General features: G+C 35.8%; 1 protein-coding gene across 3 annotated transcripts in view; it reads right to left on the bottom strand.

The window, feature by feature from the left end:
- The window catches only part of XRCC4 (X-ray repair cross complementing 4), a 291123-nt gene that overhangs the window by 59616 nt on the left and 211627 nt on the right, over positions 1–19880 (bottom strand). The window contains exon 8 of one of the 3 annotated variants that reach the window (XM_074360325.1): positions 5637–6281. The exons of the other annotated variants lie outside the window; for them this stretch is intronic. The gene's annotated coding sequence lies outside the window, so the exon portion shown is untranslated. Of the gene's footprint in view, positions 1–5636; positions 6282–19880 lie in introns of those variants that run through there. 3 annotated transcript variants of the gene reach the window in all.

Raw genomic sequence — 19880 nt, 5'->3', positions numbered from 1 at the left:
AATTATGCTGCTTGGTATTCTTTAAAAGATAAATATACATATTATTAACCAATGGTGGCACCTTTGTAACATTTCACATATAAAATTCATTTTTAAATAAAATTCATAATACTGTCTTATGTTGCCATAGACCACAGACATACTACTACTAAAACCTGTCAATGATTTAAAGACACATTTAACGTGGATAAGACCTTAGTGGTACATAATGGCAATTCAAGGAATTTTAAAACTTATAGTATAAAAATTATACAAATTTTAATTATGAAAGTGGTTTTGCTTTCCCATCATATTCAAGTTTGTCCAAACCAATCTAGATTAAAGGTCTCTTGAAATTAATGGTAGTGATAACTAGTGACAACTTGTTAATTGAAGATAATGAGAATTAATTGAAATCTTCTCTGGAGAATGTATTTAATTTCCCTATTAGTTGGCTATTTTCTGGTTGTTTTAAAGAATCGTTCCACTAACAAACCTCAGAAAAGGGAGCAGTGGCTTTTAAAGATATGCATGTACAGGAACTGGCTCTGAACTACTTAAGGACCCGAGGCTACTGCGGGCACTGGCTACTTCCCCGTCAGTCTCAAGGGCTGCAGGGCACCTGCTGTGTATTCACACAGGGGCGTGTGAAGCATATAGGAGCAGTGCTTCCAGGCATCTCTTGACCAATGAGAAAGAGAAACCTGCGGATAAACGCTTTTTGCCCCATATGTATAGTTCTGAGATACCTTTCACAAGATGCCTCAGAAGATCTTGGTGGGGTGGGGCATAGGCATTTGTGCAATAGTTTTTCCTTCTTTCCTTTTTTATGCATCTGGTCTCGTACTCCTGCTCTCCTGGATGACACTTCCCAAATAAACTGCCTGTGTGCAAGCCCTTGTCCAAGGCTTGGCTTTCAGGAGAGAAAAGTAAGATTCCTAAAAGTGTCTTATACGAGCAGGTTCCAGAAAAATTATTTAATCTACCTTCATTTATTTGACTGGTTGTGTTACACCTAGGATAGTAATTAAGTTGGAGACAATCTCTAAACCAAAAGTAAGTGGTTCAGGACTAGCCTATATTCCATTTACTGAAACGGTGGCCACCAAAATTGCTCCTGCCCTTAACAGGATCATTCACTATCAACATGGGTGTGGGCTCTAATCTCTCCCTCTTTTTTCTAAAGAACCAAGTGACTCCAGAGGGACAAAGAGACCTCACTCAGAAAGTGTAGTTCTCAGTGAGATTGTGAGATGAGAGTTTTGGATGAATGACCTCCAAAAGAGAAGAAAAACCAACATATGAAAAGTAAAATTCATATTCAATTTTATTTAAATAGAGGAGAGGAAAATCAGAAAGCAAGAATAATAGTTGGTAATGAGACAATATGTGAGACAATATGTGGATGTTTGAAAGGGAGAAAATGAGTAGAAAGAGGCTGGAGAGTATTTCAGGTTGAGTAGGTAAAAAAGACTTGGGAGTCAGGACAGAAAATGGTAGATGGTCAGATATGAAGCAGCCATGAAATGCTTGCTGTCATGTATTTTTCAAGGTATCATTTTCCAGTTATTAAAATAGAGAAAATCATTTCAAGGTTGTGCACAGAACACTTGCAAATGAAATCTGCGTTCCTGAAAAGCATTTATTAGATGCTGTCAGATCAGCCGTGAAAATTTTTAATTCAGACAATAGTTACCCATGGATGCATGAATAGTTCTTTTGTGACTATATCATTCTCCCTTACAAAATGTGTTAACTACCTATTTTTAAAATATCTTGACTTATAGGTAAATTCATGAAGACTTTCATGAATTTAGATGTCAGCTAGTTAATTTCACTTTATTAAAAATGGATTCTACTTAAATAATTCAGAGTACAAGAATGAGAGAGACATGAAAGGATGAGGGTGGTCTTCTCCTCTGAGAAATATCAGCTAAGGAGCCTACTGACTGGTCCTTCCCATTCCCAGATGTCCAGGAAGGGCCCCAGGACCTGAAGTTTTCTGGCAGCCCATATCTGCCCAAGGAGGTGCCAATTAGATCTGTGGAGTTCAATTCTTGCCATATCTTTATTATACAATTTAGCTTCATACCCCTGAGCACCCCTGGCCAACATTCCTCCTGAGATACCTTCTAACTTGTCTTCTCACTCCAATGATTCACAATTACAAACCTGGAAATTAACTCCATAAATTGACTCCCTGGACCCTCTAAATGCTCCTCGGATCTGGAAGACTGCTTCGTCCTCAGCTCACTCTCCCCAACCCCTACCAATTTCTCTTAACCTCCAGCGGGATCCTGTATCTTCTGTGGAGTCTCATCCACAACCTTCTTCCCTTTAAGCCATTTATCCTACTGCTCCTTGATATCAGTTCATTATATAGTGGTTTCGAGCCCCAGTCTCAACCCCACTCTCATGTACTCCACTCTTTGAGAGCAGACACCATATTTCCCTTGCTAGAATATAAACTCCACAGCAACAGAGCACTTGTATTATTCACTGCCTCATCTAGTGCCCAGAACAGAGACTGACACAAATGCTCAACAAATATCTGGTAAATGGATGGATTTACCCTTAAATTCGTCACATGGCCCAGTTCTGTATTTTGTGTATAACTAATCCTTTATAAAATTTGTTGAACCAAACTTACCTAGTAAAGAGCTGCTTGGCTCCAAAACATGGGATCTAGTATTTTATAAATGTGAATTATGCGCTACTAAGAAAAACTTTTCTAAAGTAATTTCCTGACCTTTTAAAACTACATAATAAAGACATTTCCTGAGATGGGATTTTTTTTTTTCCTCTCATGAACTTCCCTAATGAGGCCTGAGCCATACCATCTGATGCCAGGCCAATAATTATAAATCTTAAGCTGAAAAAATTCTCTGAAATGCAATCACCTTGTTTTAGAAGTAAGGGGACCAAAACTAAAAAAGCCATGCTGCATTATAACTCAATTCTTGTGCCTTCCATTTCATTGTCATCCACAACAACCTATTTTAGCGTATAGACAATGGAAAAATATTAGAAAAAAATCACGGTATGGAATGAGAGTCTGGACCTCTAAACCAAATCTACAACTCTCTATTCATGGAGGACAAGAACAATAAAAGCATCCCTTCAATTTCTGCACACTAGATATAAGAGAGGAAACCATGATTGTGGGCTTATCATGCTCTGTTCTAACCAATTGAATCAATCTGACACACAGCTATGGTTGAAAAGATCCACTGCCCTGAAAAAATGCAATACAGTTGACCCGTGAATAATGTGGGGGTTAAGGGTGCTGACCTTCTGGGTAGTTGAAAATCTGAGTATAATTTATCTTCAGCCCTCCATATCTGCAGTTCTGCATTTGAAGATTTAAGCAACTGCAGATCATCAAGTACTATAGTGTTTACTATTGAAAAAAATTCATGTATAAGTGGACCTGAGCAGTTCAAACCCACATTGTTCAACGGTCCACTGTATCATGACCTTTACAGATTCTATTCTTACGATTACTTAGGAAACACTTTCCGTACATCCCCCTCTCACCACTAGAGAGTTAACAGTCAGAATTATGTTTTCTTCTTCTTCTCTTTCACTAAAAAAATTATACATATATACACACATACACATATATAAAATATACACATACATACATACATTTATACGCTCACAGATGTATACTAATTTTGGTTAGTCATTTGTGGTCTATTCAGGTGAGATAGCGTTATTTTGAGATTCTGGTACTTTATGTACAAAATCCCATTGGAAAGATCCAAGGTAAATCTTGGATTCTATAACTTCATTACTGCAGTGAATTTCCATGTGACAGAGTAGAATTTTATAATTATATTTCACATATTTATATTTACATTTAATGAAAAATTTTCCTCCTAAATGGAAGCCACTATAGAAATAAAAATACAATAAAATTTCTATTTAAAATATTTCATTGTTCCCTTGACTTTGTAAAATCCTATTTCTGATATAAACAATAATGTATAATTTCTTTTTCATTCTCTCTGTAGTCAAGCCTAGGGGCATACATATATGTATATTTTTTCATAATTAATCACAAAAAGTACTTGAACTTTCTGAACAATTATTTCTTTGAATCAAATCACCCAGATAAATTTTAATCTTTTAATGAGTTTGTTTTCAAAATAATCTAGTAACTTAAAGAAAGCAGCTCACTTGTGTGCCTACTATGCGACAGACATGCATTTATTCCTTCAACAAACACATACTAAGCGTCTATCAATCCAGCCCTGTCCTAGGTACTGGGAAATAGAGAGCGCAGATGGCCATGCCTCTGCTATGATGGGGCTTCCTTTCCACAGGGAGACAGAGAGACGGAAGTGGGGTGGGGAGAGGGGAGGGTGGAGAGAGAGGAGAAGAGGGAAGAGGGAAAGGAAAGGAAGGAAAGAGAGGTGAGAAAAAATAATTTCACACTGTGATATGGAGAGAAAAAAAAATTCCAGTGGGATAGAGTGACTGGGAGTGTGCACATCTTTTTTAAAGGGTATTTCAAAGGAAGGGTGTTTCACCTCTGAGGAGGTGACATTTGATTCTAGATTTGAAAGATGAGAAGAAACCATCTGTATGAAGATGAACATTCTAGGCAGTGGGACCAACAGTACAATAGTTCTGAGATCTGGCTTACTAAAGGGGCAGTCAGGGGCAAGACAAGTAAAGAGAAAGGACCAGGAAATCAGGGAAAAGAAAGGCAGAGACCAGATCATAACAGACCTTGAAGGCTGTGGTAAGTGGTGTAGACTTTATTCAAAGGGGCAATGGAATATTACTGGAGGATTTTAATCCTGGTGGTGAAATAATCTTATCTAAGACTTTAAAGCTCAGTTTGTCTAGGTTGTAGAGGAGCAGAAGATTAGCAGGGAGACTAGTCAGGAGGCAGATGCAGGAGACAGAAAAAGAGAAGTAGAGTCAAGTTGTATTTTGCAGGCAGAAACAGGATGTAGGAGAGAGAAGCACCAGGGAGGATTCCTGGATTTTTGGCTTGAAGCAAATAAGTAAGTGGTAGTGCAATTTGCTGAATGTGGAAGACTGGGGAAGAAAGAGAACTGTCCTAATTTTGGAGATCTTAGCATATAGATGGTATTTAAAACCACAGATAAGTTAAGGAGACAATGTAGGTAATGAAAAGAAAAGGTTAATGATTAAGCCCAGGGCACTCAAACATTTAATGGTTGGACAAGGAGGATTCAGCCAAGAAGTCTGAAAAATCAGTGGCCAGAAAGAAAGAGGAATATCAACAGCATATGTTATTGCAAAACAAGTGAAGAAAAAGTTTACTGAGGGGAAGTGACTGACTATGTCAAATGTGTTGCTAAGAGGCTTACTAAGATAAAGACTGAGAATGGACCAACTATTGGATTTAGCAACATGGTGGTCATTGTTCCACCACAGAGGGAATGGATGTTCAACTGGAGAGAAGCGAATGAGAGGTCAGGAAGCAGGAACAGTGAATATTTTTTAAAAATTGGGGATAGATAAGTGAATACAACAAGGTCCTTGTCTTCACAGAGGGCCCTTGTATGTGTAAGATAAATCTTTTATCAACAATCTCGGAAAAACATGCTTTGGTAAAAAAGGGGATTACATATACATTAATACATACTTTATAAAGACCTGTTACTATAGAAAAGGAAAAAAGTTAAACTATTTTATTAAGAACGCAAAATCTTCAATGCATCAAAAATTTTATCATCAGATTTTCAGGTTGTTTGTATATAAACTAAAAATAGACTTGATACATCATGCCACAAATTAAAATGTTCCAATATCATTGTTCAGAATATGACTACTCAAAAAAGAACTCACAGACATTTTCTTTGTCCTATTTCCAAAATCTTCCTAGACAGGACATTAGACAGCAACCACATACATAATACATGGGGACTGAAAAAGGTAAATGTGAACTTTGCAACAAAAAGTCTGAGATTTTATGTAATTATAGGCAAGCTGAATGAATAGTTTAGAATAATGTACCACTGTCATCAAATCATATCTTCACATGCATGTGTAATCCATTTTGCACAATGATTTCATCTCAGTGTGTGTGTAATTAAATTGTAAGGTGCGGCAATAGCTGCTTCTCAGTTGAAATTTTGCTTTTCCAGTTTAAGGAAATGAATAGAAAACATAGTCTGGTGAACATCAAAGTATTTTTTTTTTGAGACACTTAAATCTCATCAAAGAGGTCTCCTGGACTACTGTTTCTTAGAGTTTCTAAAGACATGTTTTCAGCTGGGCTGTGATCCTTTTTCATCATCTCAGGTAGTAGAGGATCAAGCCTAGAGTAAAAAGAAAAATCAAGATAATTTTACTTTGAAAACTACATATAGAGTAGAAGAAAATTAAGAAATACATAAGTGAAATAAAAGTTAAGCCCTGTTTCAAAACTGCTGCATTAACATAAAGAGAGATGAAAGGAATTTAATTTTTTTAACTGCTTTGGAATTAATCTGCCTCTATTTCGAGCCAATGAAAATTCAAGGGCCTACACCAATATTCATAATTCAGGTCAAGAAATAAAATATCCTCTGTGTTGTAAGTATTTTTATGTCAAGATATAGAAGGTTTCTCAAGCCATTTCTTTAATAATTCCATCACAATTTACATTTTCCTTCACCTCCCTTAAATTCTAATATGCATGTTAATCTCAACTGCAGAAAGTTCTGAACACATAAAGTATTTTGAGCAGTCATTTGATTCTAAGTGTGTACATAACTAATAATGACTTCACATTTTAGCAGCTGTTGAGGAAATGCTGTTGGTTCATTCATTTACTGAATCTACATATCTTCATTTAGTAGCTGTATTTATTCAGTTTCAGTACTGCAGTTACTACATCAATGGACTGACCTCTATATTTATGTAAATGTTCTCTTTGAGTCCTGGGATGAAAGGCATGATCACTGACTATTAACTGGTCTTACAAATGGTGGGCTGGAGGGTAGCAGAGCTCAACCAGGAGAGCTTAGGAGTGTATGTTTATACCCTTATATAAACTTTGTCTGAATCCACCCAGTAATACTCAGTAAAATCCCCGTATTTCCAACTATAAAGGCAAGAATATCGTAGCAGCTTGGTATAGCTGAAAAAGAACAGGAGTAGAGCAAGACACACAGATTTGAATCCAGGTCTATTTCTCACTAGCTATATGACTTTAGGCAAGTCATCTAGCCTAACTGGACTTCTGTTCTCTCACCTGCAAAACAGAGATAATAATTCTGCCTCAGAGGCAGTCTGAAGATTAGGTGAGATGTTGTAAATGAAAATGCTTGTAAATCCTCACAAAACATTTAGAAACTATTATTATTTAGCTCCTAATATTGCATAAGCTACAAAAGAACTCTTGCTAATAGCTTCTTTAATTTAAAAGAATAACCAATTAAAATGCCCAAGTGTTCAGCATGTTTATATTTTAAGTGTTCTAAAAAGAAAGCTTGCACCCATATTTAGTTGCACAGATTATTAAAAATGAATCCACCACAGGGTCCTCCTTGGCTTCATGACTGCACACAATTAACCACGGCTGGCTTCCACTAGACCTGGGACGTGTTCTGTCTTATCCCCACGCAAGCCAAGATCAGACAACATAACCCTCACAGGAATGCTGAGATGCTAGGCATTAATGCATTGTCAAGATGACAAGTACTACCCTCTGGGACTTTCAGTGTTAAAATTAACAATAAATACTGACATAATTGCCGTGACATGTAATTAAATATCTAAAAATATATTCCACAGAAGGAGAAAATGATACAGAACAGAATAAAAGTATAATCACTACATGTGTAAGTCCTCAATGTCAACTCAAAACACATTAGACATTTTTCTCTATCCCTAAATGTCTTAAGAGTTGCTTTTTATCCTCCTAGCAAAACAGAGAATTGAATTATTTCAATTAAAAAGTCAGGCATGGGAAAACCTCTAATTTTGTTCACAGCCTAGACATTGTACAACCAGAATGCAGAGATCTACCAATCCAGTTTTTAAAAAAATCAGCATAGGACAAAAGGATCACTCTGAAGAGTCAAGTCTGAAGGAAATAGATCCCTGGTGCTCCATGTATGATTCCCATCTCTTTCTAAGGTCAAGAGGAACCTAAGAAATAGCTTTTGACTCTTCAGTTCTCAGTGCCTAGTACATAATAGGTGCTCAGTGAAAGCTGTTCAGTGAATGGAGATCACTGTTCTACAGCTTTCATATTCATGGTAAGTTAGAAGAGTAAATTTAGAACTCTTCCCACAGTCAAAAAGCTAGTCTAAGTATTTTTATAAGTAATACATGTTTATTGTAAGACTTTATAAAAATTCTGAAAAGCATGAAGAAAATTAAAACATCCATCATCCTATTTTGTATTATTTGTATTTACAAATGTTTTTTCTTTACAAATATGGGATCATTCTATATATAAGTATATATGTATGCATATACATGGAACTTTGCAGCTTGATGTTTTTACCCTATATTTGCGATGTCTTTGAATGTTGAAAAATATAGATTTCATTCATCATTAATTTTAATTTGTTCGTACTAACCATTAATCCATTGATGAAAATTTAGGTTAGTTCTATTTTAAAATCCATTATAAACAACACAAGAAATATTATCCTTATACATGTATTTTAGCATATTTATCACATCATTTTCCCATGAACATGCTTATTCCAAGAATTCATGCTTAGGTGAAATTCAAAAGCAAATAACTCAGAGAACTTGTATCTAAAGTCTTAGTAAAAAGTGAGCTAAATAAGTAATTTGAAACTTAGAACTTGGGAGTTCCTTTCTTTCTAATTAAATTTTAACCATTAGTTACTATGGTCCACTTTAAATTCTAAATCTTCCATGAAGACTTTTTTTTTACTTTCTACATTCAGGCTGATTTTTATTTTTTCTAATCACTCAAAGTACCTAACATCTGCATCCAATATTTCAATATATAGTTTAATTCATTTAATATTTTACTATGATTAGCTCACTGTGTTAGGAAAATATAACAAATTTGATAAAAGTAACACAGGATTCCTGCCCTCAGGAAGCTTTCAGTTAAACTTTTTAGTTTCTCTATTTTTTCTTCAAAGACTTTTTTCATCCTAAATACTTTAAAAGTAGCTTGAAGGCAAGGACTATGTGATATAATTTGTTCACAAACAGTGATTTATTCTGTCAGGAATTCTATAAACATATCAATTTAGGATTCAAGTAGACTTTTCAGACAGTTTTTATGGACAACATGATTCACAGGAAGAATTCCGAATTCAAGGTTAGGAGATTTTTATTTATGCTTCCCCACATTAAGATTTTGGTCAGGTGGCTGCACTTTTTTTCTGGATTTGTTTCTTAACTTAAGTTGTGGAAAGTTAGGATTACTACAAATGGTCTTGGAGTTCTTTCAGTCTCTGAATTCTAAGACATTTTTGCTCAAATAGTTGAGTATAGACTACTTTGCAAAACACAGATTCTCAACAAATATCTGTGGAATAAATGAAAAATGTGAATAAAAAGGAAAGATTAATGACAGAAGAAGAAACTATCTTTGTAGAGTTAAAGGTTAACATATAAGGATTTTTCAAATAAAGTGAATCAATGAAACTTCTCCAAATGATGACAGCCTTACTAAAAACGGCTTAGGTTCTTAATACTATAGTTACAGAGAGTTCTATGTTTTATTACTTGACTTCACATTGCATTAAAACACACACACATTGTAACATGAATCAAAGTTGCAATACCACCACCTAATTAACAATAAATCGTGTAGATCAAAAGTCAGATTTGTCAAAAGAAATATCTCATCCTGGGAAAGCTTCTCTGAAATGTTAGAATGAATGACTGACTTCTCTTTTACCTTTCTGGGAGTTAAATTACCAACATTTAAAAAAATCATATATCCAGTTATTGGCTCATTTTGTAAAGACATTTTCTCAGCCAAGTTTAACATTGGTATTACCATGACTGGAATATCAATCTTATTCAAATGAGAAGCATTAGTATTGTTTGGAGTTAATTACTTGCATTTTGTAACATATTCTGAGAATATTCCTGAAACATCAAGGTGCCAATGTGAGCAAACTGAGAGATCCAGAAAAACGTGTAATGACTGATGGCACTGTGACACTTGAAAAATCATTCTTATTTGAGTATGACACAGTGGTTCTGAAGTCAAAAACCAAAAGTCAATTTGTATGTGGCTTAATTATATCTCTACCTTCACAATACAAATAGGATTCAATTCCAGTTGAATTAAGCATTTAAATGAGAAAAGGTAAGACTTGAAAGCATTTAGAAGAAAATAAAGGAGCGTATCTTTAGGATACAGACGTTCTTTTTTAAGGCAGACAGTGAAACCATAAAGGTAAAGATTGATAAATTCAATCATATTAGAAGCAACTGAAGTAAGTAGTATTGTTCATCAAAAGATACCTTGAAGAGAATGAAAAGACAAGCCACAAACTAGGAGGAAATACTGCAACATATGCTACTAACAAAGGATTATTATCCAAAGAATTCCTACAAACAATTAAAAAAAACCTAACATACTTAAAATATATATAGCAAAGAAAATAGGAACTTCCAAGAAGAGGGAACAGCAGGGGGAAGTAAGCATACGATAATAAACTCAACTTCACCAGTAACCAAGAGGTGCAAATGAAAACCAGTATGAAATATTTTACACCAGATTAGCAAAAATGAAAATGTCCAACAACAGCAAAAATCACAGAGAACATGAAATAACAGGATAAATTACTACTGGCTGGAGTGTAAACATTTGAAACCACTTTGGATAACAATTTGAAAACAACTGCTCAGGTGTATAAGAATTCCTCTCCTAGAATACATACTCTGGAAAACATTTGCATATGTGTGTCAGGAGATACATGCACAAATGCTCATAGGTGGATTATTTATAATAGTGAAAAACTGAAAATTACCCAATGTCTCCACAGGAAAATAGGCAAGTCAGAATTTTCATACAATTAGTTATGATATGTCTACACCTATGCATAAATCTCAAACATAATGTTGAGCAAAAAAGCAAGGCACAAAATAATACCTACAATATGATTCTATTTACACAAAGTCAAAAACATGCAAAACTATGCAATATTTGAACACTGGTGTGTGTGTGTGTGTGCGTCTGTGTATGTGCATAATTGTTCTGGATTTTATTTGCTCTTCAGTGACAACACTCTCAAGAGTTCTGAGTCTTATAACTCTGGCTATCGTGAAGATGATGACACAGAAGGGGCAGTGCTATGCATAAAGGGTTCCATGTAGACATGAGTAAGTCTGAAGTGACTGCAGGATACCTAAATGGAGACAGATGCTGAGTTTGTAAACGCTTCTATAGATGCAGACCACAAGAGAGATGATTGGACTACATGTACAGAGACAGCCGTCACTGCCCTATCACTGGCCACTAAAGGCAAACGAGTTGAAGAGATCACCCAGAGTCTACCAGAGGGAAAACATTTAGTATAGAGTCCTGGGAAATACTAAAACTGCAGGGGCAGAAGGCGAGTGAAAGAAATGAGTAAGAGGAGGCTGAAATAGAATGATTCAAGAGATATGGGGAGAACCAGGGAAGAGAGTTGTTGCAGAAGTCAAGAACCAAGTTTATTTTGCGTGCCCACAGCTTGTGCTATTCCCATTTGCCATCCAAATGCTGGCTTTCTATATATCTTTGACCGCTTGAATCTGTAAACACATGTTAGGCAAATTATTTTCACCCACTGTGAATTATCTGGAGTTGAGAAGAATAACCTGGAAGGATGCTGCTATGCTTGTGATTCATCATAGACAGGAAGAAGAGGCACTGTTTTGTTTTGGAAAGAAGAAAGTCTTAATCTCTTGGACTGCAGCGGTCAGAGAAAAATCTAGCAAAAAGGCCAACTAGTCAACTCCCGTCTGGCCACCAAAGCAGAGCATTCTTAAGCAGCTGTTTCTCTCACGTTTTGATAAAGAGAGAGAGAGAGAGAAACAGAAGGAGATCTTTGTTTTACTACCAACTTCCCTGGCATCCACCCATCTCATCTCTGACTCTCCCCTGGGATGGAGGTAAAGGTCAGATGTGAGGCAAGGGATGAAGATGAGAGATGAGGTAAGGGCAATGTATTAGGAGAGAAACAGACCGAGCGTTGGCTGGAACATACATTATTCGGTAATAATAAAAGCCAAATATCTAATGGTTTGTTTTTTAGGATGTAATAAATCAAACCTTCATCAAAATGACCACAAAAAACAGCCAAGTCAAAGTATTAGGTCTTTGCTACTATTTAACAAGAAGGCAACTATCGTACTGGCTTTAACAGAGTTAACATTATGGAATAAACTCAATTAGAGAAACATCTCTTAAGTGGAATACTTGTAAGTAATGAGCTTAAAGATTTGATATCACCAATACCACTGTATTTTCAAATTAAATTTTAGTATTTTAAAAACCATTTGAACTTAAAATAAATGGGAAAATAGCTACACATTTCTAGTTGACCTTATAAAAACCAAAAGCGTCTCCTAAATAAATTAACAGACTGAAATCATCAGGATTCAGTAAGACAAATGCTAAACATTGTCTGGAATTCAATAAGCCTAGACAGCATTTCACTGGTCTGAGAAAACGAAGAGAAGCTGAAACTTTCTTTCTGGTAGCCAAAATGGCAAATAAAAGAAATTGTGTTAGTTATCATCAATTAATTTCCTAAATATTTTTTTCTAATGAATATTCGTTTGCTGTTTAGCTTTATCAAGAATACGAAGAAAATAGAAATATGCTTTTGAAATAAGTAATTTTGAATGAAGCAAAGAGAATTATGAAGAATACACAATGCTAAGATGTACTGATATGCTTTATAGGTCTGGGGAAAGAATAATTATAAAATTTCCCTGTAAAATATTCATGTGGCGGATTTGAAAATAAGATTCTCTAGTTCTATATAATTGAATATTTAAAGTCACAACCATTAAGGTAAATATGTCCACAATCCATAAGGATGTCAAAACTTACATAGGAATTTCATAATAATAAATTGAAAGACTTTTGTCATTCTTATCCTATAGATAAATAACATTATTTTGGTATTTCATTAGGTGAGCAATATCAAAATCCATATGTACTTCAAAAAATCAATACCTGAAAAAGCCTATATTAAACTTCCTGTATACTTTGCAAATTTTGAAGTAGTATAGATGACATTTGCTACTGCCGATCTGCCTTTTATAAAAGTAGAAAACTGTCATCTGAATAGGAAATGATTCTTCACAACAGGTCATTGCTTTTTGCTGCCTGGTGTGCTACAAATGAAGCCTCTCTCACCAGACTAGAAGCTTCTCAAGTAGAACGGCTCTGCTTTATTTGACCTGACTCATAAATGTTCCAGTAACTGCATGTATTAATTAATGAACAAATGCTTGAATAAAAGAGGCAGACAGTATTGACAGGAGGGCTCAGTAATGTTAAGCAACCTGCCCAAAGCCACATAGCCAGTAAACGTGGATATGAACAGGCAGACAAGTTAACAATGGAGCCAGGATAGGAACCTAGGCTTCCCTCACTCTAAAATCCATATCCTTAGTGCTGCATCAGTGTATGGGGTCACGAATTCTTATTTCTACTCCAGATGAAGGCAGCTTGGTATTGTGGAGTGTATCTCAAACAGAAGTTCCATAGGACACTCAAAAAAATAAAATCTGTGGTCTTAAATATATGGAAAATATTTATTTTTCACCATTAAGTCCCCTAAGTCTTTCATGTGCATATTGCACATTTAGAGCTATGAAAGTTCTTCCATAAATGTGTTAATTAAGTTATTAGGTAAAATAAAAGCAAGGACAAAAGAGTTGTGTAGAAAATCAGGGTGACACACACATTTACAGCTGTATGTGTGTGTTTATACGTATATGGACTATCAGAATATCTCTGGAAGGATTCACAGGAAACTAGCAGTGGCCAACCCTGGAGAGAGGAACTTGGGCAGAAGGACAGGGCTACTTTTTGCTGGATATTCTCTTAAAACTGTTGAGATTTAAAAAAAGAAAAACTTATATATAGATTATATCTTTTTACAGTGTTTTAGGGAAAAAAAGTAGTTTGTTTAACCTGGGTTTTACAAATGAATTTGACAGCCACAGCCTCTTTTCTCACTATCTCTCAACTACTAATATCCCAAGAAACTAGTGTTTCTGGAACAGCTGGCATTACTTGCTTCCCTGTGAATACATCTTAGAGCCTGAACCCCGAAACGTAGTGTTCTAGTGAAGCAAAATAAAAACACCAAAGAGGAAGACAGAATTCTGCATCTGGCTCCCAAAAGAAATGGAGAAAACATGGGCAGACAAGAATACCCAGCCATGGAGGTTAGTGATTTCTAATGAAACAGGGACCAGGAGTGATCGTTTCACCACAATGTGGAACCAGCTGTTGCAGTTTCCTGCTGCTGCTGTAACAAATTACCATAACATACTGGCTTAAAACAACACAAATTCATTATCTCACAGTTCTGGAGGTCGGCAATCTGACCCACATCTCACTGGGCTAAAAGGAAGGTGTTGGCAGAGCTCCGTTCCTCTCTGGAAGCTCTAGTGGAGAATCTGTTCCAGCTTCCAGAGGCTCCTCCCTTCCTCCATCTTCAAAGCCAGCAATGGCAGGTGGACTCCTTCTCACATCACTGCATCTGACCCTGCCTCCTCTGACACATCTCCTTCTCTGACACTCCTTCTGCCTCTCTCTTCCTTAAGAGCCTTTATTTTACATTCAACCTACCTGGATAATCCAGGATAATTTATCTACTTTTAATGTTAGGTGATTAGCAGCCTTAATCCATCTGCAACCTTAATTTCCTTTTGCCATGTGCTCTTAACATAGTTTCAGATTCCGGGAATTAAGATGTTGATGTATTCTTTTTTTCTTTTCTTTTCTTTTTTTTTTTTTTTTTTTTTTTTTTGCAGTGGGGGGCTCACATTATTCTGCCACCACTCCAGCTTTAACTTGGTCAGGGCTCAACTGTTATTCTAACCTATCAGCTTAAATGTGTTTCAGGATCACTTAATAGAGAAACAGGTTGAGAAAGAGCAGGACACACAAGGCCCAGGGCTAAAAGAAACCCTCAAGCTGGCTGGAGGGGGCCTCTTCAAGTTCTGTGCAATATGACCTGAAGCTCATAAGAACCCACCTTAGGGCTTCTTATCTATAGATGAACTGAACCAGAATCACTGAGATAGGCTGACAACCACATCATCCATCACTTAGTCATCCACTATTTACAGAGTGCTTACTGTGGGTCAGAGATTGTGTGAGATGCTTAGGATACGAGGGAAACAAACATCCAAAGCAGAAGTAACACTGAGTGGTGAGCTCCCCGAACAGATACAGCCGCCCTTGTCTGGGGGTTAACACAACAGAAGCTGTCTTTCACTGTGGCAGCTCTCAATAGTAAGACAGTTAAAAAACCACAGACAACGCCACCCTCACGCATGTGTGACTTGTGCTGTCAGTCACACAGGGCCACAAGCTTAGAGGGGCCTCATCCCTGCTTTTAATGTTCTGCTGTCACTATCTTGAAATTCTTCACAATTTTGAACAAAAGGGGTCTGCATTTCATTTTGTACCAGGCCTGCAAATTATTGCAGTCTGTCCTGACAACGTGCTCTGAATGACCTTTGTGCATCAGACCCAAACTGAATTTAACCAATTGCTCAGACTTATTCCGGACGAACAAATGGTGGGAGTTTTTTTTTTTTTTTTTTTTTTTTAAGCCAATTATGTCCTGATGTATAGACTCATTCTGTCCTACTCATAATCTAGTTTTGATCCTTAATTAGCTTAACCACCAGTAAACCTCCTTTATAACACTTAAGAACCACTTGCTTTTTCTCTTCAAGGAAATACTTGGTGAATTTTTTCACTGGTATTTTTTTTTAATGCCTGCAAAGAAGGATGTATCTTTTGGCAAATAAATACCCCACTTTGTTACGTTTCTCCTCCTCCCTTGCCTTCTCTCTCTCTTCTTAAAGCTCCATTGTCTTTTGTTTTACAGTTAGAGAATGCAATTTCTATTTTAATTAACAGATTTTCCCATCTTTCTAGTTCTTGCTAGTGGACTTGATTCTTAGTGTTCTCAAAATTACCTACTCTAATTAATTCCTTAGCTCACAAAGCAACAAGCCTGTCACCCGTGCCGTGGCCTACCTATCTCCTTCCATTTTGATTTGTTGAGTATCAGTCTGCTCCAAATCCTGCCTGAATATTTTCCAAAGTTTTTCATGAAATGAGTGACTAAGAATGATTTGATAGCCAGACATTTTAAAGAAGACAGACTATTTTGTAACATCACCAACATCATCATATAACTTTTAGACAAAATGAGTATCCTACAACCAATATATAAAATGAACAAACTCAAAACTCATTTCTTTGCAAGTCTACAAATTCATTGTGGTCTTATGGGTGAATATACAGAGAGGCTCCACTCAAATTCTGGGAAATGGTCTTTCTGTCTTAAAGAGACATGCTGCAAAGGGTTCAGAGCACTGCAAGAAGGCAGATGGAAACAATCTACAAAAATCTGTAGCTTTTGATTTTGAATTAAAAAGATTAAACTTTTCAGCTGACTTTAAAAATATAACTAAAGTGTAAAGTAAAACCAAGTGGTATAGACAGGCAGAATATATATATATATTTTTTAAAAAACAAACCACTATACCTCACAACTGGCTGCAATTCACCATGAGATAAAGTGGTACAAGCCATGGGGGACTCTGTCCATGTGCTCAGAATGTCTGGCTAAAGACCAATCTAACCTTTTTGCCCTGGAAAAGCTTATTACATGTACGGTATTATGATGCCAATAAAAGTTCAAATGTCACTACTAAACTTCAATCAAATCCACACAGAAAGCAGTTGACTACAGTTGTGGGTTAACTATATTTACTAACTGCACCATATACATTTTCTTATTGTGATATCTTCATGATTATGTAAATTGCCAATTTTTTTTTTTACCAGAATTTTCACTAAACTGTCACGTATTTTGAAGAGGCAGAGTGTCACATATGGTTCCACTAGTGTCTTAACTGGTACAGTTTGGTCTAATTTCTTTAAATGTCCCACCATTGCAATCAATGCCTTAAAAATATAAAAGTAGTATTATTTCATCATAAGTATCCAAAATTCATAGCAGAGGAAGCTTTTACATGGCATTCAGAAATATCATTAACAAATGTAATGAAATCAATGTTTCATAAAGGCATTGGTGTGACTTGCCAAAATGCAGGAACTGGCTGTAGCATTTAATTATTCAGGCTTGAACAAACTCAGTAAATTATCAATTAACAATTTAAATAACTATTGTTACCTAACTGATCTTATTTTGCTACTATAAAAAAGCTATATATCTTAGCTTTAATCATCTGCCATCTGAACTATACAATTATTAACTTTTCTCCTTGCCTTTTATTGCTTTCTCCTTCAGCCCATTTTCCAACTGCTACAAATGAATTATCTTTCTACAACACAAGTCTGATTATTACTTTGTACTCCTACAAGGTTATAATGGAAAATCTCTTGACATAGCAAAAGAAGAAAAAGTTACTGCATAATTTCTAGCTTATTGCCTGTCTTTCTGGCTCTAACTATCCAATGCTCTTCCATACCAAATTTCTCATCTACCATACATGTCATTCTGGCTTGATTGCCATACTTTTCCATATAGTTCCCTCAGTTTGAGGACTCTTTCTCCTACCTTCTTCCTTAGCAGGCTCCTACTCATTAAAAGCCAAGTTCAGATGTCACTGCTTCTGGGAAGTGTTCCATATACTCCTAGGCAGAGGAATTAATTATCTCCTGTTCTCCCATAGTACATCTTAAATCAAGTAGGTCTTTGTTCCTGTAACCACTGCTGTGTAACACACCACCATAAACTTAAGGGCGCAAACCAATGACAATTTTAGTATTTTCATACTTTCTGTAAATCAGGAATATGCACAGGGCACAGTGAGGATGGACTGATGCTGTGAATTCTGGAAAACTGGGGCTGACACAATGGTTGGGAGCTGGAATCCTCTGAAAGCTCATTCACTCCTATCTGGTGCTTGGCTGGGAGCCCTGAAAGACTAGGACTGGCTCCTGGAGACTTCTGTGGCTTGGCTTCCTTGCAGCACGGCGGCCTAGGATAGTCAGACTTCTCACATGAAAGCATAAGACTGTAAGCATGAGGTGCCTTTACCTGACTTAGCCTCTGCAAATCGCATAGCATCAATTCTCCTGAATTCTCCTGAGTCAAAAGCTCACCCAGATTCAAGGGGAGGAGACACTGAAACCACCTCTCAGTGGAAGGAATATCAGCCATAAACTTTAATTCTGTACATGCTTGTCACATTGTAAGCAACTGGAGAACAGGGACTATGATTAGAATCACTGTTTATTTCAGAATTTGGCACAATTCCTAAAATAAAGAACTTTGTGTGTTGAAACTGACTAAGAAGTGTCTTGTTGAGGGTGTTTGCCTTTTTTTTCTCTTAGAGTGTGAAAAAACTATAGCTCGTTTTACATACAATTTACACAGAATAAAAACCATTCCAGATCAGAAGGGCAACTATACATAGTTTTAGAAATGCCATCACATGAAATACATAGTTCAGCAAGGAAATTTTAATTTCATTTTTTAAAATTAACATTTATTAATGAATATAGCATGAAAGTAGTCCAAATAGTCAAATATTGCTAAAAGAAGACTGGCTACTCCCCTCCACCAATTTTCCACAAAAACAAACAAAAAGCTTGCTGGGATTTTTGTTCAGAATGTTGCTCAATCTACACATCGGTTTGTGAGAACTGACATTTTAACAATATTGAAATATCCACTCTGAGAACATGGTGTATCTCTCTTTTATGTAGGTCTTTAATTTCTACCATTTAAGTTTTGTAGTTAGTAGAGTAGAGGTCTTACACATTTTTCATTACCTTTTTAAACTAGATATTTGATGTTTTTATGCTGGTGTACATGACATCTTTTAAATTATATTTTCTAACTCTTGTTTCTAATATATGGAAATACAATTGATTTTGTGCATATTGATTGCATGCTATGATCTTGCTAGATTCACTTGTTAGTTGTAGCAGTTTCCTTGTAGTCTTTTGGATTTTTTGTGCACATAATCATCATTTGCAAATAAAAATAATTATATTTTACACTTTCCAATGTTTATGGATTTTCTTTTTTTTTCTTGCTTTTTTGAACTGGATAGGACCTCCAGTATAATAATGAATAAAAGTATTGGCAGTAGAGGAAATTTTCATTTCTGACAATTGCCAGCCACTAGTTAGATCACTTTCCTTTATGACGTAACTTAAATTACTTATTTGTCCAAGTAGTTTTGTATGTTTATGAGTGTATATGATTATAAGTTCACAGTAATACCATTAGTATGGTTATACTCCACTTGACTGGAATGTGTGGGAAGAGAGACCTGTGGTTAAATGAATGGCATTTCAATTCTCATGGCTAAAAGCCGCATAGCAAATGATGGTCAATTTCTAAGTAAACACACACTCAGAACCCAACTACTGGAAGATTCTAGTCAGTTGGACTTTCTATTAACTTAAATTTCATTAAATTGTTGTTGTTGCTGTTATTGTTATTATTATTATTACTTAGGCTTTAGGAATATTAGTCAATTTAAACCTCTTCTGTCTGGCTATTGAGAAACAATAAGGAAAAATGAGAAGCAATCATACTTTCAAGTAAAAAACAGAAGTGAAATAAAACCTTCAGCTCCATACATTCTTTATTCTGAGAAGAAATGTGACCCCTGTTAGCAACAGGGAATTATCACCATCAATCTCACTATCAGTGACCAATGAAGAAGAAGAATCAGATTTCAAAAATCAG

Source organism: Camelus bactrianus, chromosome 3 (assembly GCF_048773025.1).
Source record: "Camelus bactrianus isolate YW-2024 breed Bactrian camel chromosome 3, ASM4877302v1, whole genome shotgun sequence".
NCBI lineage: Eukaryota > Metazoa > Chordata > Mammalia > Artiodactyla > Camelidae > Camelus > Camelus bactrianus.
Note: the sequence above shows the minus strand (reverse complement) of the source record. Positions and strands in the feature narration are given on the sequence as shown.